Source organism: Bubalus kerabau, chromosome 2 (genome assembly GCF_029407905.1).
Source record: "Bubalus kerabau isolate K-KA32 ecotype Philippines breed swamp buffalo chromosome 2, PCC_UOA_SB_1v2, whole genome shotgun sequence".
Classification (NCBI taxonomy): domain Eukaryota; kingdom Metazoa; phylum Chordata; class Mammalia; order Artiodactyla; family Bovidae; genus Bubalus; species Bubalus kerabau.
The window spans coordinates 121,074,174-121,099,866 of NC_073625.1; the positions used below are offsets into that span (position 1 = coordinate 121,074,174).

Genomic DNA, 25,693 nt, shown 5'->3' on the forward strand with positions numbered 1-25,693 from the left:
CAGTTTTCTTTAGTGTGCCATACAAATATTATCACTTAGTCTGAGTACCAAGATGTGCACAACCACCCCTCTACACACACAAAAAAGGACGAAAACATGATCTAAGTCTCTGAGAATAATTGGGACAATTATCTTGAATTTTTTTTTTCATCCCCTTGAGAATTGCGTTTAGGTCTTATGATTTAATTCTTTATACTTGGTTTATATCAGAGATCAGAAAATTGCTGCAATTTAGTGTTTTAGATATTGCTTATTAAGTTACCCAGATGCATGTGATAGGAATCTTTTTGAATATCTTTCTCCTCATGGACCAGCATGATCTGATATACTCATGTTTTATCATCGCTTGAGACTGTGCAACCTACTGGATTTCCTTTCTACATGGCTTCCAGGGCAGGAATTCTCGACTGCAGCAACAATTACTGTTAAGACATAACAGAACTATTGCAGTGTGATATTAAAATAGAATAAATTATGCAAACAGGCAAGAGTTACAATCCCCTTTCATTGCAAAGAGCCTGATGTTATCTGAAGATAAACAGCTTAATCACCCAGTTTTTTTTGCAATTTTTTTACCGTAGTATTAATCACCAAAATTGATCTAGATAACAGATTTTCTTTCCTGTTTTTTCTCCTAACATTTAAAATAATATCTTTGCTGATGTGTACACATCATTCTTGCCTGATAGAAATCTCAATAGGAATACACACGACTCTTCAATGTATGTAAAAGTCAGGCAACTTAGGATCTGTGCAACTCAACTGCTACTGATGATCTATGAAGCCTGAAATGATCTGAAATATTGTGATCTCCTTTAGCATTGTTTCTTCTCTGAGAAGGAATACGATCAAGCCCTGGGAAGTAAAGACATCAAAAGTTGTGTCTCTTGATGCACATAGGAAAGCATTTAAAAATGATTTTTATAAGTATGAGTCAAATTACCTATCTGAAATGTACTAAAGGCATCACACTGTCACAATGTATCTTCCACAGTGTCCTTTATTATGGGAACATCACAGTATTTTCCCATATCTGTGAGCCAGCTTTGTCTTTTCTACGTTGTTCACAGAACCACTGGTTCCTCATGTCTTTCCCCTTCTAAATTGTGTCCAGTATACCTGTCCTTTTTCTGTGTGTAATATTTATGAAGAGTTCTTAATTTTTGAGGAGGGATAGAAATCATCAGTTGCTATTACATAGGTATATTTTTCAGGATTATATTTGTTTCCGATAAGTGCCCTAGTGTTTCCTTCTACTAATCTAAATTAAATAAGCTATATTTTATTTCTCACATGTATCTACCTGAGTTCTTCTGTCAGATTACATTCTCTTTGAGGGCAAAGCTTGTATCTCTTAAATATCTAGCAACAAATTAACCTAGTATATTCTAATGAATACAATAGTTTCCTGCCCCTTTTAGCTCTGTTGTCCCTAAGGAAACATTATTTTAAAGAAGTTTGGGCAGGTCAGAACTCACTGGTCTGGGAATCAGAAGAACACTGAATTCTCAAGTCTGACATCCCAAGTCTAACTTTGGGCTAATTTGTCCTGATTTTTAGCATATTTTTTTTTCATTTTCCAGTATTGTTTTTCTTTTGTCTGTAAAACTAAGGGATTTGGGCTAGACATTCTCTAAAATTTCTATTATTCTGTGATTCTAATTAAACTATATAGTGTTGTGGAAGTACATTTCTATAGATCTTAAATATATATTTCATTTATCCTGGATTAAGATGAAAATTAAAGCCTAAGACTGTAAGTTGGTTTTTTTTTTTTTCCCCAAAACAAGAAACCTGAGGGCCTGATAAGCTGTTGACACAAGTGCTTTTTTTTTTTTTTAATTTTATTTTATTTTTAAACTTTACAGAACTGTATTAGTTTTGCCAAATATCAAAATGAATCCGCCACAGGTATACATGTGTTCCCCATCCTGAACCCTCCTCCCTCCTCCCTCCCCATTCCATCCCTCTGGGTCGTCCCAGTGCACCAGCCCCAAGCATCCAGTATCTTGCATCGAACCTGGACTGGCACAAGTGCTTTTGAGAAGGGAAGATGGAGTAATTACTGACTCATGTTTAAATAGACAAAGGAAAAAGGTTGGTAAATGTTTCTATATCCTCATTTGTCAGAAGATTAGAGTAAATCTGTACTTACCTGTGTTTAGTTATTAAAAAAACAATGGAGTTTATGTCTCAGTTTACTAAAAGGGTGAGGGAAACTTTCTTACAACATTACAATTTTTAATCATTCTAAAGGCAGTTGGCTTATACATTTGAGATTATATTTATTATAATTCAGTTCATTTGCTAAAAATGTTATATAAAACTGTATTTATTTAAAATAATGAACTATCATGGGCGATTATACACGCTAAAAACTGTGATAATTAACCTGCTATGACCTCACCAATTTTCCTTAATTAACTAGTACCAAAAGTGTATTTTTAGAATGAGAACAAAACTTAGATGCTATTCCCAATAAATAGTTATCTTATAAGTAAAATAAATATCTTTAACAGATCAACTTTAAAACATTAGGTAGAATATTGTTACAGTTGTTACTAAGAAATCTAATAGTCATCTCAACGTATCATTGAAAATGGAACAAACTAATACTCCTTTTTTTTTTTTTTACTAAAAGTCTCGGATTTGATCACATATGATGTGGAGCACCTTTTCACATGCTATTTGTCATTTATATATCTTAGTTGGTGTCTCTTAAGGTCTTTGGTCCATTTTTAATTGGTTGGTTTCCTTATTGTTGAGTTTTAAAGTTCTTTGTGTATTATGGATAAGAGTCCTTTATCAGATAATGACTTTTTGCAAATATGTTCCCCTAGTTTGTGGTTTTTCTCTTCATACTCTTGACAGTGTCTTACACAGAGCAGAAAAATTTGATTTTAACAAAATGCAGCTCATCAATTCTTTCATGGATAGTACTTTTGGGGTCATACTTAAAAAGTCATCATAAATTCAAGGCTATCTAGATTTTCTCCTGTTACTATCATCTGGGATTTTTATGTTTTGTCTTTAACATTTAGGTCTGTGATCCATTTTGAGTTATTTTTTATGAAGGGTGTAACGTCTGTGTCTAGATTCATTTTTTTTTTGCATGTGGTTGTTCAGTTCCAACATCATTTGTTGAAAGGCTATCTTTATCCATTGTATTGCCTTTATTCTTGTCAAAGATCAGTTGACTCTCTCTTTTTGGGTCTATTCCTAAGCACTCTATTCTGTGCCATTGAACTTTTTGTCTGATGCAAATTAAAGCAACAATAAGATACACCTATTAAAATGCCCCAGATCCAAAACACTGACAGCACCAAATACTGGCCAAGATGTGGAACAACAGGAATTCTCATTCACTACTGGTGGGAAGGCAAAATGGTATAGCTATCTTGGAAAATGGTTAGGTGGCTTCTTGCAAAATAAAAATACCATATGGTATAGCAATTGTACTATTAGCTGAAAACTAATATTAACCTGCTATGCAAAACCTATGCATGGATATTTGTGGTAGTTTTATTCATAATGGCCAAAATTTGGAAGCTACCAAGATGTATTTCTATAGGTGATTGGATAAACAAACTGTGGTACATCCAGATAATGGAATATTATTCAGTACTGAAAGAAATGAACTGTTAAGCCATAAACAGACATGGAGGAAACTTAAATGCATTTACTAAGTGAAACAAGCCAATCTGAAAGTGCTACATACTGTATAATTTTAACTAAGTCATGTTGGAAAAGGCAAAACCATGGAGACAGTAAAAACTGTGGAGACAGTGGTTGCCAGTGGTTGGTGGGGAGGGAGGAATAAATAAATAGAGCACAGAGGATTTTTATAGTAGTATGGATACTGTCATGGTAGATATGTGTTGTTATACGTTTATTCAGAGCTGTAGAATGTATACTACCAAGAGTGAACCCTATTGTTACCTATGGATTTTGGGTAGAAATGGTGGTTTTGTGTAGATTCAATGACTGTAACAGAGGTACCACTGAGTTGGGGGAAGTTGATAATGGGAGAGGCTACGTATGTGTGTGTGGAGGGGGCAGGGAATATATGGATATCTCTGTATCTTATTTTTAATTTTACTGTGAACCAAAACTGCACTCAGAAAGTTTAGAAAAAACTCTCACACCCAGAATATCTTTAATGAATTTATTACATTTCTAGAAAAGTCAAACAAATCAAAACAACTGTTTATACAAACCTCCTTCCTCTACGCTCAACTCCTAGGAAAACACTATTGATGTGACTCTTGGCACAAGAGAAATAGTGTTGGTCTCCTTGTCTCCTCTTCAGGCCACGTTGGGTGCTGGTTGGTAGCTACTCTAACCCCCACAACTCAGGAAAATGGTTAAGTATTATTGGACAGCTTGGGTTGCTCTGGGTCTAGAAACAGAACATTCCCTCCTGTTGTCATGGGCTTGTATTTTAACTCCAGCTGGGTGGTGGGTAACAAGCTGAAAAAGGAATAGAAATCTTAGGTAAACTGTGACCGAGTATATGAAATGTATAGCTAGTAATGATGTTTTTTGAGAATAAACATAATTATATGCCACTTCACTTGAACCATTTTCTCACACTAATTTATAGTGTCAATCACTATCAATTAAAAATGTATTGCCATCTAAAGTAGGGCTTTTGATAGACTGACTTAATAGTTTTTGTTCAAGAAGTTTAAATAGACTGCACTCTCCATCGCACACTGGCATGTACAATATGAGTAGAAATGTGCTTGGGGTTCCCAGGTGTTGCTAGTGGTAAAGAACCCACCTGCCAATGGAAAAGACATAAGGGATGCTGGTTTGATCCCTGGGTTGGGAAGATCCTTTGGAGAAGGAAATGGCAACCACCCTCAGTATTCTTGCCTGGAGAATTCCATGGTCAGAGGAGCCTGACGGGCTACAGTCCACAGGGCCACAAAGAGCTGGACACAACTTAGCATGCATGCACATGGTGCTTGGGTTGAGCTTCCACTCAAGCCATTAATTTTCCCACTGCAGCCAATCTCAAGCTCCCTGTTATCTTTCAGGTATTCTAGACACATCAGAAAATAATTTCCCCCTCGATTTGAAATACCAGCGTTGTACTCATGGAACCCAGAACTTTATTTTTGGAGTAGAAACCTTTCAATGAGGTTGCAAAGGCTCTTTTCTGTAATCTCCCCCTTTCTCATCAACTTCCTTTTTAAGAGAATCACTAATAATAACTCATGACCCTAACCATTGACCCCAATTGTTTGGCTCAGCATACATAACACAAGCCAAGTCCGAATCACCTCTCTGAGACTTTTGATCATCAGGCTAAGAGAAGGGTCAGTGAGTCTCTATGGGCTAAAAGGTTAGGGTGTCAAACGTCATTGATGTTGGAAGACATGTTTTCCAAATGTGGGGAAGGGTGAACTATCACAAGAGAATAATGAAACCATTTTTAGAGAGAAGCAGTGAAGGGAGTGGGGAGGGCATTCTGAGGAGTCTCATGTACCTGATTCCAGGTGTGCCTGAAGCCAGTTGTGACTTTGCTGTTGAGTTATTTTACAAGGTACTTATGTATTCCCCCAGTATATTCTCATTTTGCTTCAGACTGCTGGAATTTTGTCACTTATGCCAAATAGGATCCAACACACACAGCTTCTTTTATTGCCCTGTGTTCTGATTATCAACAGTGCCTAATGAAACTAGACTGAAATTCCATATTCTAGAAAATTATATAAGATCTGTGGTCTCTTCAGGATGGACTTGAGTTTGAAGCTGAAAATTATGGAAACTGGTCTACCAATAGCTTTCTATTTATCAGTTCAAAATCTGGATATCGAGTTAACTTGGAATAGTGGATATGAATATTCAAGGCATAAGAAGACGTATGGATGTGAGTCTATGTGTCATATAGAGTTGCGTATTCCTTAATGTGTGAGAAAAATTAAGGAAAAATGCCCTAGAGGTGGAAGTTCTCTTAGAGATAATTTAATGCATGCTTATCTTTCTCAGATGGATAAACTGAGATAAGAATGGGGAATTGATTTATAGTACTTAGCAATGTGACTGTGTTTTTTAACTTCTAAATCAGTGTTCTCTATGGAATTATTCGCAGACCTGGGTTCAATCCCTGGGTTGGGAAGATCCCCTGAAGGAGGGCATGGCAATTCACTCCAGTATTCTTGACTGGAGAATCCCCAAATACAGAGGAGCCTGGTGGGCTGCAGTCCATGGGGTTGCAAAGGGTGGGACACGACTGAGTAACTAAGCACACACACACAGAAGAGAACAGACTTGCTATTGAAGTTTTCTCTCTTGGTCTCAGTTTGTTGTTTTTTTTTTTAACTGGTTTATATCAGATAATTACTAAGATTCACTCTGACTCTAATATTCTATGGTTCAATGATATTATGCTGTATAAAATCATTATAGTGTTTATATCATGTCAGAGGACTTTGATTTTGTTTGAAAATCTGCATTAAAATGCTGCCTCTAAAAGAGAAAAGACTGAGAGAGAGGAGTAGAGGTAGGCCATGGAACCAAAAACCTCAAAAGTGTCACAAATTAAGATAAACATTGATTTATTTGTTGGTAATTTACAAATTGAATCTTTATTGGCTTTTAAGAATCATCTTGCATTTTATATCTGGCTTATAAACAGATTTTGCCATTTACTTTTTTACATTTAGTCTAAACAATGTTTTTCAAATAAAAATATATCAGAATGAGGTTCAGGGAATAATTCAGTATAGAACACTTACAGCTTCAGTCTTGAGGATGAAATGTGCTATATTTTAGCTATAATGATACTATTGAATTAGTAGTCATATCTTAAAGTGACTTATAGGGAAACTATTAGCAGTAATGTGTTTTTGGGTAGAAATTTCCATGACATTTTAAGAAAGACAAATTTCAGTGCACTGATTTTATTGTGAAATTGGTTTGAATCTAGGTTCTACCACTTATTATCTGGGTGTCCTTGGGCAAGTTATCCAAACCTTTCTAAGACTGAGATTCCTTTTGTGTAAACTGAAGATACTACTTACACTTAATTCAAAGGATCGTTATCAGGATTAAATGAGATCCTGTGGGTCAAGAGCTTAGCATGTATTGTTTAGCATGCCGTGGGATTTCAGAGTTGCTCCTGGAAGTAGACTCTATCGAAGTATGATATTCAAACTGTAGATAACTTTGATAAAAGGGACAATTTTCAAACAAGGTAGACTCTGTTTCTGTTTGCATTCCCATAAATAAAGTGACCTTATTAAATCAGGGACATAAGTCTTTAATACTTAATCGAAAGGTATCAATCCAAACATATATTTTTAAAGATTGTTAAAACTTGTACTTCATATTTATAGAGTTTTTTGTGGTTTACCATACTTATAAAGGAGTGTGTATAAGTTTTTGAATTTTTTCTGTCCACCAAATAACCATACAGTTATTTGCACTGTTTAGATGAACTGATTTAGAGAGTTGATGTTTACACAGCTAGTCGGTATTGGTACTGTCACCAGGGATCAGATCTTCTGACTACTTCTGGGACAGTGCTCTGATTAATGAATGTTCATTAAGCATTTATTAGGAACAAAGCACCATGATGAGCACTGAGAGAGAGATATTGGAGGGTGGACCCATTGCTTTGTTTACCCAGCACTGCTCCCTCCAACTGTCCTTTATAGGAACTTCCCAATTTTCTAAGAACTGTGGCCACCATCAGTCTTGAGCCATAGGGTGACTGAGAGCTTCCATGTCAACCTCATGCCAGCCATAGTAAGCAGGCAAAGAAACCACCTGGTAGAAAAACACTTGATTCAGAAATCCTTTAATAGGAGAGAGAGAAAGAGAGAGGGAGGGAAAGAGCAGGGGGAGAGGGAGAGAGAGTTATCTGGGTGTATGGTCTACTAAATGCAGCACTTTGGAAATGATGGCAGTTAACATTCTGTCGCTGAGAAGAGGAAGAAGGCTATCTGGGGTGAGACAGAAAAACCAAGTAGATGTTCAGATGCCAGTCACGATGTGAGACAGAGTTCTGACTTTCTAGATGTTCTCGAGCCCAGCTGCATTTTTTTCTTGGTGTTTCATGATCCACTCCAGTGTCCTTATGATAAATCCTCCCTTTTTTTGGTTAAACTAGTTAGAATTTTTGTTATATGCAATAAAGATTGAGAATTAACACCAATATCAGAATTAAAGACATGAGTTCTCTGCTCCTGTGACCAAGACACCAACATTACTACTTCCACATGACTCATATTAGGCTAGTTACTTAGGAAGTACTGGGGAGCTTATTCAAATGTAGATTCTAAGGCACACTTTACAAATTCTGGTTCAGGATATCTGCAATTTGGCCTGGAAATCTGTATTTCAAACAAAATTTTCAAGTGATTCTGATTCACAACCAGAATGGGAAACCTCTGGAAGAAATACTTTTGTAAAAGTTGGAGGGACGTGGCAATATAACTCAAAGATGGTGCGGCTCATGTCAGTGATAACACATCAGCTGTATTGCAGTTTGAATATTGATCAGAGGGTAAAATTAAGCTTTTCCTCTTATAGGGTTGCTGTTGCTTTAATGTGTTAGGATAAGGAGAAGGGAAAAGGCAGTGCAGTCAGACCTGGGGATAAAGGGTTTGATGGAAAAGGGGGAAGAACTGAACGCCAGAATGGAAGACCTTACTTAGGAAAGGAGGAAGAAATGATAGCTGGGCAGAGGAAGTGGCCACTTGCCTGCCTGACTCGTAAGGGCAATATTCACAGCATTAGGCATCTCTGGCCAGAAACAAGATGGGGAAAGCAAAGCAGAACAAAAACTCTTCTGGTGGAAGAAGTCATGTCCATGTCTTTGTATCTCCTTTCTAGACTTGCCCTCTGACGGGAAGGTAGTTCATAGATGCAGAGGTTATTTCGCTTATCTTTGCCTCCTTATCTCATAGGCTTTTGCCAGATGGGGGAATTTGGGAAGAACTACTTCCTGCTCCCAAATTGACCCTGCCATAATTTACATTTATCTCAGCATCTTTTCAGAAATGCAGGTCATCAGCAATTCTTGGGGGCAGCTATAACCACAGTCAAGCTTACAAGGACACTCATGACGTGTTTTTTCCATTTGAGCAACACAAACAGCTCCATGGATCCTGCTAACACGCTAGAGGGAAGTGTGAGAACAATCAAAATGGCCTTAGGGTTGGAGTGAGGAGAAGGGATGGCATAATGATTCTTGTGTTGTTTCGTGACTGCTGAAAAAGCAATTCTGGGAAATGGAAACTAAGTGTGGTTAAATTCTCAGTATCTTAGAGGATCATTGCAGGAGGAAACTTAGAGATTATCCAGTCTGTAACTCTCTGAGTCCCAGAGAAAGGAAGTGACCTGTCTAGAGTCACCTAGCTGGTGGGAAAGCCAGATCTAGAATTTAGATCTTCCGACACTGAGCTCAATGTTCAACAAACACTCTACAAATAGTAAGGCCTTGTACAGTATACCCCAAACAAAATTACTAGAAGTTAAAACTCATGACTGTATACAGCGTAAGAAGATAGTCAGTATGAGAAGCAGAGTTATAGCAATGATTGTATTAGTCACTTCAGGCTGCCATAACAAAATACCACGGTCTGAGTAGCTTAAACAATAGAAATGTATTCCTCTCATTTCTGGAAGCTGGGAACTCTAAGATCTAAGTGCTAGTGAATCTGGTTCCTGTGAGGACTTTCTTCCTGACTTGCAGGCAGACAGCCACTATCTTGCTGTGGCCTACCACAGCCAGGAGGTGGGGGCATGGTGGAGAGAGAGAGAGAGGGAGAGAGGGAGATGAGGGGAGAGAGGGAGTATGCATAAGTGTGCAAGCTATGGTGTCTGTTCTAACAAGGGTATTTATAAATCCCATTGGATTAGGTTTCCACCTCTTATAAACTCACCTTACCTATTTACCTCCTTACAAACTATATCTCCACATAGTTGCTTTGGGGATTAGAGCTTCAACATATGGGTTCTGGAGGGACATAACTCGGTCTGTAGAAGAGTCATTTTTGGAGTAGACCCCTGTCTCTGTCTTTCTTTCTGTCCCATGGTCACATTGATAATTTACCTGAAGGCAGGCACTTGGTCCCTCTGCTAACACCAAAGATGCTGCTCTTGAAAACAGGGGCAAAAGTTATTAACCAATAATGACACCTTACCTTACACCTATTTTATTTTCTGTGGTGTTTCCTTATGAAGAAAGCAAAGGTCCACAGGAAAAATCAGTCTAGTACAAGACCACTAACACTGATAATTCTCTTAGAGAGACAAATGGAAGCATCAGTGTTAGTTGACTTAAACTGAGCAGTTGTACAAACAGAGAAACCGCACAGATACACATCGCTTATCTGCAATTCCCAAGTCCAGAAAGCTTGGACATCTGACCGTGTTTCTGTAGGTGTGCAGCAAGTTCATTTAGTGGCAAAACCTGACTTGTCAAAAAGCAAGGCTGTTTATACTCCTTCCTTTGCCCACTTATTAAGAACATTTAAATATTTTGTTGAAGAAATAGTAAAGCATTTGATTATGAGATCCTTCCCCAGATCCTGCAGAGATTTGTGTAGTATATAATAAAAAGGTCCTGAACTATCTTTCTAAACCCAAATAAGTATAAGTTCTTGAAACACATGTGGCCCCCAAGGTTTTGGACTGGGAAATTAGAGTTTATACTAAAGAGAACCTTCTGTTTCATGGACTGAAATAACATGTGATATCATAGATGGGGAGGCTGGGGGAGGAGTAAGATTAAGGAGAGGTGATTGTCTGCCCAGAATTCCAAGGAAATGAGCTTTTGCCAAAATCATCAGAATGGGTATGAGTGAGAAGGTGACTGAGTTGAGCAAAATTGGCCATCCTGTGTCTGCCTGACTCAAATTACTGTGACTGGGGTCATGAGACTCTTCAAATGAAGTGTTTAGCTCAAATATATGGATGTGTATTGTGCAGGCTCCTGAGGAGGAGAGCCCTTGTGATTTTGAAGCAGCAAAAAGAATGTTGCTGTTTCAGGAATTTGGCAATGCCATCTGACCTGGAAGGTTGACCCACAGGGAGAAGCTGACTTTCTGCTATTTCCTTCTTATTCATCTCTTCTTGTTGGGACTTTGCCCGATCACTTGATCCGTGTGCTTCATTTTTTCATTTAAGTGTACATGGTGTGAATAGCTTCCCTTACTCTGTTCTGGATCAACACATAAAATATCACTGAAAAAATACTTTAAGTCCCATACAGGCCTTGTTTGGAAGGTTACTTGATAGCATAGACTTTGGTTTTAGTACAGTGACCTCGGGGTTGGGAGTCATGCCTCTAGTTTCAGACTTGATATTAACTTCGAGTGTGACTTGAGCATGTCACTTCCCCTTTCTCTAGACTTGCTTCCTTATTTAGAAAACAAAAGGCTTGGAATTGATGATCTTTGAGGTCTCTTTTATGGTTAATACTGAACCTATAAATGACAAGATGAATCATGATAATTATAACAGGACTCCAGTTTGCTTAGCAATGGATAGCTTATAGACAACTTTCATATCCGTTAAACCATTAGATACTTCAGACAAACCTGTACTGTATGCTGGTCAGCTAGATATTATTGTCCTCTCAAGCCTATGGTTTTTCCAGTGGTCACGTATGGATGTGAGAGTTGGACTGTGAAGAAAGCTGAGTGCTGAAGAATTGATGCTTTTGAACTGTGGTGTTGGAGAAGACTCTTGAGAGTTCCTTGGACTGCAAGGAGATCCAACCAGTCCATTCTAAAGGAGATCAGCCCTGGGTGTTCTTTGGAAGGACTGATGCTAAAGCTGAAACTCCAGTACTTTGGCCACCTCGTGGGAAGAGTTGACTCATTGGAAAAGACTCTGATGCTGGGAGGGATTGTGGGCAGGAGGAGAAGGGGATGACAGAGGATGAGATGGCTGGATGGCATCACCAACTCGATGCACATGAGTTTGAGTGGACTCCGGGAGTTGGTGATAGACAGGGAGGCCTGGCGTGCTGCAATTCATGGGGTCGCAAAGAGTTGGACACAACTGAGCGACTGAACTGAACTGAAGAAGTCCAGAGAGGAGAGACGTTGGTTGACCAAGGTTACAGAACAAACTAGAGCCTATAAAGAAAGGACCAGACCAGGTTTTCTGACTCCCTAACTGCCTCACCTGTACTCTTTCCACTCTGCCTCATTCCTTGACTGGTTTCAGGGTTGTCTTGCTCTCCACAGCATCACGAAAGTACATGTACACTTGTGTGCTCACAAGAAAAGAGCATTACTTATGGCCAGTTGTAGGTGGACAAATTGCTTATGCCTTGTGTCAGACAGCAAAAGTTGCTGATGCCAGGTTCCGAGAGGGGACTAGGGTAGTTACAGGAAATGTGAAGCCACCTGTGTGTGTGACAGGGCCAATGAAATGCTCAAGCCAAGCACACTGGAAGAAGTAGAAGGAGGCGAGGAAGCTTAGTGTGGGATGAGGTGCCACAGTCAAGTGGAGACAGCGGAAGCATTCCCTGAGAAAACACACTTGTGACCTGTCTCACGTCCAGACACTTTCCAAAGCCTAGTGTGTGGGCCTAGGTTGAGTAGCATTTTCTACCTTTTGACAGTGTGATGTTTGGGGAGAAAATACCCAGAAGTGTTTTAGCTTTTGTTAGTCAAGACATTGGTTTTCCTTGTTGTTAACAGCTGAGAAGATATTAGCAGATGCAGTTTCAGAATGTATGAGAGAAAAGGACAAAAGGAGAGCCAGATCTCTCTGGGCCTTGGTTTCCTCATCTGCAAATGAACCTGGCATTCAAGGCCCTCTGCCACCTGGCTCCAGCCTTCTGTAGTGCCACCCCTCTGCATACAGACATCCTTTGGTGTGTATGCAGGGAATCAGTTCCAGGACTCCCTGTGATATCAAAATCTGCTTATGCTCAAGTCTCTTATATAAAAGCTACTGTATTTGAGGATAACCTATGAACATCCTCCCATGTATTTTAAATCACCTCTAGGTTACTTATAATAACTAATACAGTGTAAATGCTGTGTACATAGTTGCCAGTGTGGCAAATTCAAGTTTTTCCATTTTTAGAACTTTAGGGACTTTTAAAATATTTTTGTTCTGTGGTTGGTTGGATGTGGAACCTGTGGGTATGGTGGCTGACTGTACTCTAAAAATCCCCACTTCTCTCTCCTGCCCACAAGGCAATCTGACTCTGCTTTTGCATCTCTAAGCCCCTCTCTCCTTGATCCATTCTCAGTGGTGTAATTAATTCTCTGTATTTCTGATGCCATGAAGATTTCCCTGAATGTCCTAACTGGAAGCAGTCACTTGTTTTGACTTTCAGATGCTGCTTATCAATTTCTACTTTGTTTGTTTCATATCCTGTGTTCTTGCCCAGCTGGGATCCTTGATGGCAAACACATCACTATGTACTATACCCTCCCCAGAACTGTGTATTTACTTCACAGTCATGTAGGATCATAATAGATATCTGAATGAAGGGATAAATGAGCTCTGAGATCTCTTATAACCCCAAATCACTATGATTTAAAAGCAACATAATACCTGTTAAGAAACCAGATTAATAAGAATCCATTTTCGAAGCGGGATACTTTTTTACAAAGTTATCATTGAGACTTGTCCAGTCAAAAACTAAACTGTCTTGGCTGAATTATTCTTGTTTCTTTAAAAAGAAATCAATTCAAAGGTAGGTGCCATGTGGTACCGGAAGTACTGCCTGGGGAGGGTTAATGCTTAGATCCTGTTTTGTTTCTTACTAGCTTGTGTGACAAGTCACGTCCCTTTTCTGAGCCCAATTTCTTCAACCTAAAGATGATGAGATTAGTTCCACAGAGTTGTTTGGAGGGGTCAATGTGATAATGGATGTGAAAATGCTTTGTGAATTGAAAAGAACTCCAACTAAAAGGGGTTATCATTATCATTATTTCAGAAGTCATTTACATGGGATATAAATGCAATCTCTAGAGCTCTTTTGAGCCTCTAAGTGTACAGACTGTATTTAGAAGTTTATATCATACCCAATATGGGGTTGAACAGCAGCCAACTCGTGTTAACAGCCCTGAGTCCTAATTTACAGAGTACCTTTCCTCTGAGCTCAAGAGCTGTTAAAAGCTGGACCCATCGATCCTCAATCAGTTTACAGTCAATCATTAATTCAACAAATGTTTACTGTATGCCTACTAAGTGTCAGGCAGTATTTTTGATGGTGGTTTGCTGATATTGTTAAGGTCCTGTTCCTTTAGGGGAAACTGCAGATCCATGGAAGAAAAGGGAATGTACATGCCACATGCACAGACAGGGTGCAGCTCAGAAATTAGGGTAGGTAGTGGCCACACTGTGTTAAGAATAATCATTTCAGGAACTGAAGCCAGGCACCTTTAGTTTGAGTCATGTGTCTTCATCTACTGCAAACTGTGCCTCTGCCTTATTTGTCAATAATAAGAGATGATGTCAGTGACTGAAAGGCACATTGAGTGACCCGAGTTACATGCCTTAGGTTTCTGAGTTGCTTTGGTCAGCTCAGTTTCAGACATTTTGGAGAGGAAAGTTTCAAAGTAGCCTATTGATTGAGAGACATGTGAGTCTGTCTCAGAGCTGACTCCTACAGAGCCCCGCACCTGGGTGAGACACATTTCACATCGTTGCAATTTCACTTTTATCCTTCAGAGAAAATAGGCTCTTTCTTCCAACTGGAGGATTTTTGAGATGCTGGGATAAAAGCTCCCCTTTCATGTACAGGTGACTCAGAGAGCAGGGAGTCAGCAAAGATGTGGTCATCCAGCCCAAGATGCTACAAAGGAGCATGAGGCATGTTTCCCATTTGCAGCCTCGTAGGTGCTCAGAGACATTTCCTACCAACGGTTCTGAGCGAGCATCCACAGCTTTAGCCAGAATACAGAAATGACATAGATCATTTGTACCATTTCCAATGGTATGATTGTTACAGTGAATATGACACATTTGCTGAGGGGTTAAGGACCTAGAGAAAGACACAGAGATGACAAGACTCTCTCCTTCCAAAAACTCACTATGGGCTGATCAGGAACATACAAAAATATTTAGAAGGGGCCACTCATTCAACACATAGCTCTTGACAGGATTCGTTTACCTGAATCATAACTCTTCAAAGAGAGTAAAGAGAATTTAGTTGAACCAGGAAAGTTTTTCTCTTTTGTTTTATTTCTAAGTTGTGGTATTTCCGATACCTTTGTAGGTTAACAGAAGAATTTGGGCAAAAAAAGATTTTTCAACTTGATATAAACTTTCAGTTCTGAAGGATGAATAAATTCTACAAATCTACTGTACAACATAGTGCATACATTATATGTTATTTATAATAATACTATGTCATGGAATTAAGCATTTGTTAAGAGGGTAGAACTTATGTTAAGCATTCTCTTCATGAAAAAGTGAAAGTGAGTCAGTCGTATCTGAGTCTTGGACATCTTCCCCAGCCAGGGATTGAACCCTGGTCTCTGCATTGCAGGTGAATTCTTTACCATCTGAGCCACCAGAGAAGCCCAGTATTTCTATACCCACACACAAAGATAAAACAACCCACTACCATCAACAGTAAAAATAAAGGGACACAAAGAAACTTTCGGAGATAATGGATATGTTTCTTACCTTGATTGTGGTGATGGTTTAAAGGCTGTGTGCATATGTCCAAACACATCAAATCATGAACATTAATTATGTAAAGTTTTTTTGTGTGTATCAATTATACTTCAATAAAGTATATCTTTTTTTGTTGTTTACCAAGAAGACTGAGTGGGAAGAGCACATTCCAGAGGTGAACACTGTTCTAGGGACAGGAAAGCAGAAGCTGCTTTTGTTGGAGGACAGCAGAGTGGAGTGGAGTAGACAAGTGCAGTTGGAAAAGGTTCTTTGGTATCACCTTGACAGCCAGCTTTTTTACTTCTGCCTAACTGGAGGCACAATATTGTGGAAGTGCTACTGGGAAGAATTTAACGATTGCTCATGTACAACCTAAATCCTTGATGTGTAGTTACTATTTCACAATTCATCCAGTCTGTTATATGCCATAGATAGCTTTGCACAACTGGAAATCTGACTTCTTCTCAATTAAAGAATGATATAGAAATTCTTGATGAACAAGGACTCAGATCTATCACGATGGTTTTTCCAACCACTGCTTTGATTGAGACGTGGTGTGAATACCACAAATACTTTGCTTGCTTTTGGCAAAATGGCCCTAGAAATTCAATAACCATAATAGATCTTTGGTTTTATTGATAAATGATACATTGGCTTGGATGAGACAAAAAAGAAAATTCTCATCTTTATTTTGACTATTCATTTGAGTTATAGAATCGCCTTTCTCCTTGGTTTGGTGATGGTGGTTTAGCTGCTAAATTGTGTCCAACTCTTGCAACCCCATGAACTCTAGTCTGCCAGGCTCCCCTGTCCATGGGATTCTCCAGGCAAGAATACTGGAGTGGGTTGCCATTTCCTTCTCCAGGGGATCATCCCAACCCAGGGATCGAACCTGGGTCTCCAGCATTGCAGGCAGATTCTTTACTGGCTGAGCTATGAATCACTTCTCCTTGGTTTAAACGTAGGTAAATATGTAGGTATATATTTTAGAAGAAGTTTCTTCTTGTTCTTCACTTACCTGGAAAGATTACAATAAGTGCAATATTGTCAGGGATTCAGCCGTCAGTATGCTTGCCTGGTTTTCTAGTTTTTGTCGAAGTAATATATCTAGTTTAAGTATTTCTGTTTCAAATTCTTTAAGTTTATCAAATAAATACTTAGAATGTTTTTATGCCTCCACTCTTTCTGAAATACCCAGAGCCCCAAATTAGTGATAGAGGAGTGTAGAATAGTGGATTGGACCTGACCCCAGGATGCAGGTGGAATAAATTCTACAGAGACTATACCACTTACCAGTTGGGCAAATCACATACCTGCTATGGGCCTTGATTTTCCTTCAGGAAATTTCCTTTCCTGCCTTCAACTAATATTTTTTGGTGTCTGTTAGATGTGATGATGCACTACACTAGATATTGTATGTGTGATTCTGTGGTGCTTTCCCTCTGAAAAGCTTAAATTCTGAAAGGGGATACTTAAGGTCACCCTGCAGTGTTAGCCATGGAGGACACAGGTATGGGGCTCTATGAGAGCCCAGTGACAAGCATCGAATAACACTGGAGGAGAAGAGGAAAGCTTCCTGGAGGAGCTGATGCCTGTGTTGGATTTTGAGTGAAAGTGAAGTGAAAGTGAAAGTTGCTCAGTCGTGTCCGACTCTTTTCCACCCCAGGGACTATACAGTCCATGGAATTCTCCAGGTCAGGATACTGGAGTGGGTAGCCTTTCCCTTCTCCAGGGGATCTTCCCAACCCAGGGATCGAACTCAGGTCTCCCTCACTGCAGGCATATTCTTTACCAGCTGAGCCAGAAAGAAAAAGGAGTCTGGAGTCTTCACAGGCAGGAAGGGCAATACAGATGCACGCACAGAGGCAGGGAACAGTACATGAACTTGGGGCAACAATGGAGGCACACGGCTGGAGACAAGGATAAGCATGGGGACAGCTGGGCTGTGGGCTGGAAATGTAGTGGTGAAGGTTCTTTTAGGCTAAGCTGAGAATAAATCATAATAATAGTACTGTAATATTATATAATAATAATACATAAATAATATATCATAAAATAAACTGCTGTTAATAATAACTACCTTTTGTTGACAGAATTGAAAATAGAAGTTAAGCATATCTTTAGATTTTAAAGATTGCCAAAATTAGTATTGCAGAGTGCCTCACTTTTTACCAAACAGTTATTTCTAATACATGTCACACCATTTCATGAATGTAAACAAGGATTAAAAAGATCTGCTGGCTTAACCTAACCTATTAATAATATCAAGCGCTGTGGAAGTAGGGAAATGATGTGTTCTTCCATGATGTAAAATTTTACAACTATTCATTTAAATATCCACCAGAGTGGTTTGATAAACTAGTTCAAATATTAGCATATTCTTGAGAATAATAAGAGTTCAACCACTTGGTAGTATTTATCCTACTTTAGTTCTCCTGAGCACAGACATTCAGGGTTATTTTTCATTTCTTGGCACAATTTTATGAGCATTCAAATTAAAACAATTTCTCACATTTATTGTAGCAGTAACATATTAAACACTAAAAGAAGCAAATGTTTAAGTGAGAAAGAGCAGTGGGAGAGAAGTGTTGAAATCCAGTTCACCAGTGATTACCAAGTTCAACCACATGTGAGGTTTAACCGCTCTAGCTAGCTTTATTGACTTATAAACTTGTGAGTCTTAGGAATAATCATTCACAAACTTGAAGAGTTGTAAGCACTGGAAATAATATATACAAAACACATAGTGCATGGAGTGAGTGGCTAATAAGTTGGACTATCGCTATTCAGGCTCTGTGCCGAGTGTTCCCTTCATTCCCCCGTCCAGAGGACAGATGGGAGAGTCAATGGGGTTTCTGTGGGAGCAGATGCCCTGGGAGACATCGAGATAGAAGGGCTGCTATCCCGAAGGTTGTTCCAGAGCTCAGAATTAAGGAAGAGAGATTAAAGCACAGCTGGAAGGTCAGAAGTTGGATCTTGGCATCATACTGATTAGGGAGGTGAGGTAAAAGCAAGTCAGCTACAAAGGTGGTGGTCAGGGAGAGGGAGCATCCCAGATCAAATTGCTGAGTGCATGAGGTCAAAGGGAAAAGATCTAAATTTGCATGTGGCCCATATTTCTTTTGTGCAGTCTCAATAACTTGGAAAGTCAAGGTGGAACCCTCAAAGGAGCCACAAAAGAAGGGGTAGGTCTGGAAGAAAACACAGGTACAAGATTCAGCCTTTGCAAACAGAGAACTAGTTTGGTAGTACAAGTATGGAAACAGTCAGTGGAGAGATGTCCAGGGTTTTAGTAGAGGTAAATAAGTTGCACCACAAGGCACTTCCATGCAAGCAACTCCTCTTTTCCAACACTGTTACAACTATCTGAGATGCCAAAAGCCATTGGCACAGAAATTAAAACTGCCCCCTCGAAACTGATTGTGAACACAATCGGTAATGATTGTGTCCCTAGTGGGAATCTTGGAAGTGTTAAGGCCCCCTCATCGGTTCAGCACCTTTATCGTCCTCATCCACTCCCCACTCCAGGACCATCACACTATTTGCTACACCTCAAATCTACCATACACTTTCTCTCCACTTAAGAGTTTAATGCTGAAACTTCTGTTAGAAATGGCTTTCCCTTTTTCACTGGAAAGGCTTTTTTATCTTTCAAGGTTTCTTGCCGCTTCTCTGACTGGTAAAGAAATGTGCTGTCTTCTTAAACTCCTATAGCCCTAGTTTATCCAAACTCTGTGGTGGAAGATGACTTATCTACCCGGTATATGTCTGTGAGGCATGTGCAAAGGCCAAGATTTAAATTCTGGAAGTGACTGATTGGATTTCTAAGTCTAGAGCTAACTTGCTGTGTATTTTGAGCAAGTAATATAACTTCTTAGAGTCTCAGTTTCTTAGTTTTCATATGCAGATCTAATAAGATACTATATACAAAGCACAGAAATCATATGGACCTAACAGCAGCAGAAGATATTAAGAAGAAGTGGCAAGAATACACAGAACTGTACAAAAAAGATCTTCAAGGCCAAGATAATCATAATGGTGTGATCATTCACCTAGAGCCAGACAGACATCCTGGAATGTGAAGTCAAGTGGGCCTTAGAAAGCATCACTACGAACAAAGCTAGTGGAGGTGATGGAATTCCAGTTGAGCTATTTCAAGTCCTGAAAGATGATGCTGTGAAAGTGCTGCACTCAATATACCAGCAAATTTGGAAAACTCAGCAGTGGCCACAGGACTGGAAAAGGTCAGTTTTCATTCCAAACCCAAAGAAAGGCAATGCCAAAGAATGCTCAAACTACCACACAATCGCACTCATCTCACACGCTAATAAACTAATGCTCAAAATTCTCCAAGCCAGGCTTCAGCAATACGTGAACCGTGAACTTCCTGTTGTTCAAGCTGGTTTTAGAAAAGGCAGAGGAACCAGAGATCAAATTGCCAACATGCGCTGGATCATCAAAAAAGCAAGAGAGTTCCAGAAAAACATCTATTTCTGCTTTATTGACTATGCCATAGCCTTTGACTGTGTGGATCACAATAAACTGTGGAAAATTCTGAAAGAGATGGGAATACCAGACCACCTGACCTGCCTCTTGAGAAACCTATATGCAGGTCAGGAAGCAACAGTTAGAACTGGACATGGAACAACAGACTGGTTCCAAATAGGAAAAGGAGTACATCAAGGCTGTATATTGTCACCCTGCTTATTTAACTTCTATGCAGAGTACATCATGAGAAACACTGGGCTGGAAGAAGCATAAGCTGGAATCAACATTGCCGGGAGAAATATCAATGACCTCAGATATGCAGATAACACCATCCTTATGGCAGAAAGTGAAGAGGAACTAAAAAGCCTCTTGATGAAAGTGAAAGTGGAGAGTGAAAAAGTTGGCTTAAAGCTCAACATTCAGAAAATGAAGATCATGGCATCTGGTCCCATCACTTCATGGGAAATAGATGGGGAAACAGTGGAAACAGTAGCAGACTTTATTTTGGGGGGCTCCAAAATCACTGCAGATGGTGATTGCAGCCATGAAATTAAAAGACACTTACTACCTGGAAGGAAAGTTATGACCAACCTAGATAGCATATTCAAAAGCAGAGACATTACTTTGCCAACAAAGGTCCATCTAGTCGAGGCTATGGTTTTTCCTGTGGTCATGTATGGATGTGAGAGTTGAATTGTGAAGAAAGCTAAGCACCGAAGAATTGATGCTTTTGAACTGTGGTGTTGGAGAAGACTCTTGAGAGTCCCTTGGACTGCAAGGAGATCCAACCGGTCCATCCTAAAGGAGATGAGTCCTAGGTGTTCATTGGAAGGACTGATACTGAAGCTGAAACTCCAATACTTTGGCCACCTCATGGGAAGAGTTGCCTCATTGGAAAAGACCCTGATGCTGGGAGGGATTGGGGGCAGGAGGAGAAAGGGACGACAGAGGATGAGATGGCTGGATGGTATCACCAACTCGATGGACATGGGTTTGGGTAAACTCCGGGAGTTGGTGATGGACAGGGAGGCCTGGCGTGCTGCAATTCATGGGGTTGCAAAGAATCGGACATGACTGAGCAACTGAACTGAACTAAGAAAGCACTCAGCATGATGTTAATCTGATTAATATGTTAAATTCAATGTATGATATTCACAATATACATGAATATAAATATAAGCTAGTCAAGCACCTTATACTGGGTTTTTAGAGGTCTGACAAAGTTGTTTTATTTCCTACATTACCATACTACCTTTAAAAAAATTCTCTGATGCTACATAGGAACAAATCTTTTTTTTTTTTTTTTTGCATTGATTTCTCTTCTGAATTTTGATTTGCAGTATGTTAAAAAGATGGATGAACTATTGCTTTTTTTGGATCTTAGTTCACCCAAACAGGGACTGAATCTGGGCCCTTGGCAGGGAAAGCATAAAGCCCTATCTACTGGACTAAAAGAGAATTTTCCTGTTTCCTGTTCTTCATTTCCTTTCAGCTTGACAGATTTCAGACTCCTGTTGTCCCTCATTTAAGGCCTTAGTGACACCTGTTACATGATGTCCACCCTTAAAAAATATATATATATTTTAAAAAATCTCAAGTGTAACAGGGCACCATTCCATTAGTGATTCTCCCATCTCTATCTGTTCAGTTCAGCCATTCAGTTGTGTCCGAATCTTTGTGACCCCATGGACTACCGGGAAGCATGCCAGGCTTCCCTGTCCATCACCAACTCCCAGAGCTTGCTCAAACTCATGTCCATTAAGTAGGTGATGCCATCCAGCCATCTCATGCTTTGTCGTTCCCTTCTCATCCTGCCTTCAATCTTTCCCAGCATCAGGGTCTTTTTCAATGAGTCAGTTCTTTGCAACAGATTGCCAAAGTATTGGAGTTTCAGCTTCAGCATCAGTCCTTTCAATGAATATTTAGGACTAATTTCCTTTAGGATTGATTGGTTTAATCTCCTTGCAGTCCAAGGGACTCTCAAGAGTCTTCTCCAGCACCACAGTTCAAAAGCATCAATTCTTCAGCGTTCAGCTTTCTTTATTGTCCAACTCTCACCTCCATACATGACTACTGGAAAAGCCATAGCTTTGACTAGACGGACCTTTGTTGGCAAAGTAATGTCTCTGCTTTTTAATATGCTGTCTAGGTTGGTCATAGCTTTCCTCCAAGGAGCTAGCATCTTTTAATTTCATGGCTGCAGTCACCATCTGCAGTGATTTTGGAGCCCCCAAAAATAAAGTCTGTCACTGTTTCCATTGTTTCCCCATCTATTTGCCATGAAGTGATGGGACCAGCTGCTTGATCTTAGTTTCTGTCTGCTTTCTATACTTAAAAGACATTAATCTTTTGGATAATCTTTCTGGATAATCTCTTATCCAGAACATTAATCTTTCTGGATAATCTCTTATCCAGAACAAATAATACTGAATGTAATAGTAGCAAGTGATTTGGCATGTGCATCAACGTGGAAATAGTGTTTATAAATGCATCATAATGTATCTTGCAAGAATACATCATCTTTTTAAATGTACTTCTCAAACATATGTACATTCAGTCGAGAAAATGCCACATCCATTATTATTAATAGAAAGGTAAAGTGGCTTTTTGTATTCTGGGTGGATTCTTGATACATGTTGCTAATTTAGCCTTGGAAGCTAATATCTCACTTAAGGGGGAAAAGAAAAACCCTCTCTTCTGGGAGAAAAACAAGAATCAAGGTACTTTCAGTTCCCTGCTTAAAAGAAGAAATAATACCTGAGACAAAACTAAAGGAAGAGGGTAACAAGATCAAAGAGTACCATTCAGTTACATTCAGGACTTGAAACAACAAAATCAAAATCTATGGAATATTTGTCATTCAAGCGTTACTTTGCCCAAATCATACCTCCTGCTCTTGACTGAGTTAGGGTGTTGCTTCTGCTCATGGAGGTCTATGGAGCCAAGCCCAAAGATTTTTAATGAGGATTGTGTGTGTGTGGCAGCGGGAGGAAATGTGGGCAGTTAGGGAGGTGTGACACCCCAAGACCAGAGGGATACAGAATAAAGAGTAAGGAAAGTTCAAATTTCAGAAGACAAAAGTGAAGACCTTTGTTTCTGGAGATTCAGAGAGAACAAGAATAAAGCAGGTTGATGAGCAACACTGTGGCACCCAATAGAAGGTCCAATTAGCATAAACATGATATTCAAAGCTCATTTTTATTTGTTACTGAGCTGTAATGAATGAACAAGTCAACTGAAAGGAAAGTTCCAGAAACAATCTGGATCATCATTCATTTAATTGACCACTGCTGCTCCTGCTAAGTCACTTTAGTCATGTCCGACTCTGTGCGACCCCATAGACGGCAGCCCAACAGGCGCCCACATCCCTGGGATTTTCCAGGCAAGAACACTGGAGTGGGTTGCCATTTCCTTCTCCAATGCATGAAAGTGAAAAGTGAAAGTGAAGTCGCTCAGTTGTGTCTCTGACTCTTAGCGACCCCATGGACTGCAGCCTACCAGGCTCCTCCATCTATGGGATTTTCCAGGCAAGAGTACTGGAGTGGGGTGCCATTGCCTTCTCTGTTAATTGCCCGCAATGGACTCATTAATGAGTCCAGGATATGATTACTCTATGCCTGCTATATGCTGGACACTGCTCTGTGATAGGAAGACTGAACCTTTCTGGAGACAGATATATAGGTAAATGATAGGTATGAATGAAAATATAGGAAATAATATGGCGATTCAGAGACATTTTCTCAGGAAAATTTTAATTGGATTTTAGAGTATAAGTACATTTCCCAGGCTGAGAAAGAGTGAGGGCAAAGTCTCTATCTAGGACCATAGGTCTATGAAACTGAGTTTTGTTCTCCTTCAGTTATTACAACTTTGAATCATCTGCCAGCTTGGGTGGTTGTTGTGATGTGGGCGGTGAATAAGAAACAAGTAAGAAGAGGGGAGAAAGGGGCAGTGAGGCGGATATAGAAGGAGACAATTTTGATGGGATTTGTAACTCTTTGTTCAGTAGTTAAATGGCATTAGTGGGAAAGAGACCCTTCTTTCATCTCTTCAATCTATTTTGGTACTCAAGTACTTTGTATTTCATTCACATGAAAAATGGGCAAGTGGTAAGGAGACAGTAAGTTAATGGTTAAAATAACTGACTTTGGATTCAAGGAACTTCAAGTTCAGACCCAAGAGTCTTCCCCTCTGTGGACCTCAGGCCTTTCATATTTAAATTAAATGACTTGGGCTAGGGGAGCACTAGCAGCCCTATGAGCTCTGACATTGACTCCAAGAGCAGTGACATCCTATGTGATAGCCAAGGGCCAGGGTACTCTCTGATGAGGAGTGCTACTGTGGTCCATATGCAGTGTTAGGGGTCATACAGACTGTTCTGTCCAAGTCCTTTCTTTCACAGAGGAACATACCAGAATTAAGTCTCAACCCTCCACAATAGCCTCTTCATCAGTTCAGTTCAGTTCAGTTGCTCAGCTGTGTCTGACTCTTTTCGACCCCAGGAATCGCATCATGCCAGGCCTCCCTGTCCATCACCAACACCCGGAGTTCACTCAAACTAATGTGCATTGAGTCGGTGATACCGTCCAGCCATCTCATCCTCTGTCGTCCCCTTCTCCTCCTGCCCCCAATCCCTCCCAGCATCAGGGTCTTTTCCAATGAGTCAACTCTTCCCATGAGGTGGCCAAAGTACTGGAGTTTCAGTTTTAGCATCAGTCCTTCCAATGAACACCCAGGACTGATCTCCTTCAGAATGGACTGGTTGGATCTCCTTGTATTCCAAGGGACTCTCAAGAGTCTTCTCCAACACCACAGTTCAAAAGCATCAATTCTTTAGCGCTCAGCTTTCTTTACAGTCCAACTCTCACATCCATACATGACCACAGGAAAAACCATAGCCTTGACTAGATGGACCTTTATTGGCAGAGTAATGTCTCTGCTTTTCAATATGCTATCTAGGTTGATCATAACTTTCCTTCCAAGGAGTAAGCATCTTTTAATTTCATGGCTGCAATCACCATCTGCAGTGATTTTGGAGCCCAAAAAATAAAGTCTGACACTGTTTCCACTGTTTCCCCATCTATTTTCCATGAAGTGATGGGACCGGATGCCATGATCTTCATTTTCTGAATGTTGAGCTTTAAGCCAACTTTTTCACTCTCCTCTTTCACTTTCGTCAAGAGGCTTTTTAGTTCCTCTTCATTTTCTGCCATAAGGGTGGTGTAATCTGCATATCTGAGGTTATTGATATTTCTCCTGGCAATCTTTATAACAGGTATTAATTATTAACAGCTTGCAATTCTCCAGAGAGAATGAAATAATGTTTATTGGGTGAATTTGGAAGGGTTTTGCTAGTCATAATATATAGGCATACATGAAAAGCATGTGAAAAGCAATAGATATTTTAAATTGAGACAGACATTAAATGACTGACAGAGGGCCAGTGAGCCTGTCATAGTCTTGCAACAGCAAGGCCTTGAAATTGCATGAGAACCCCCTGTGCAGAGTGACAGGCTTGGTTCTGTTTCTGTCTACAACCCTTATCAGTGCTTCCTTAACATGTAGTCCAATAGAATCATCTCAGTGGGATAAA

General features: G+C 39.7%; 1 protein-coding gene across 2 annotated transcripts in view; it reads left to right on the forward strand.

Annotated features, from left to right (window-relative positions):
* The window catches only part of FGF12 (fibroblast growth factor 12), a 650,917-nt gene that overhangs the window by 8,755 nt on the left and 616,469 nt on the right, over positions 1-25,693 (forward strand). The window lies entirely within an intron of this gene.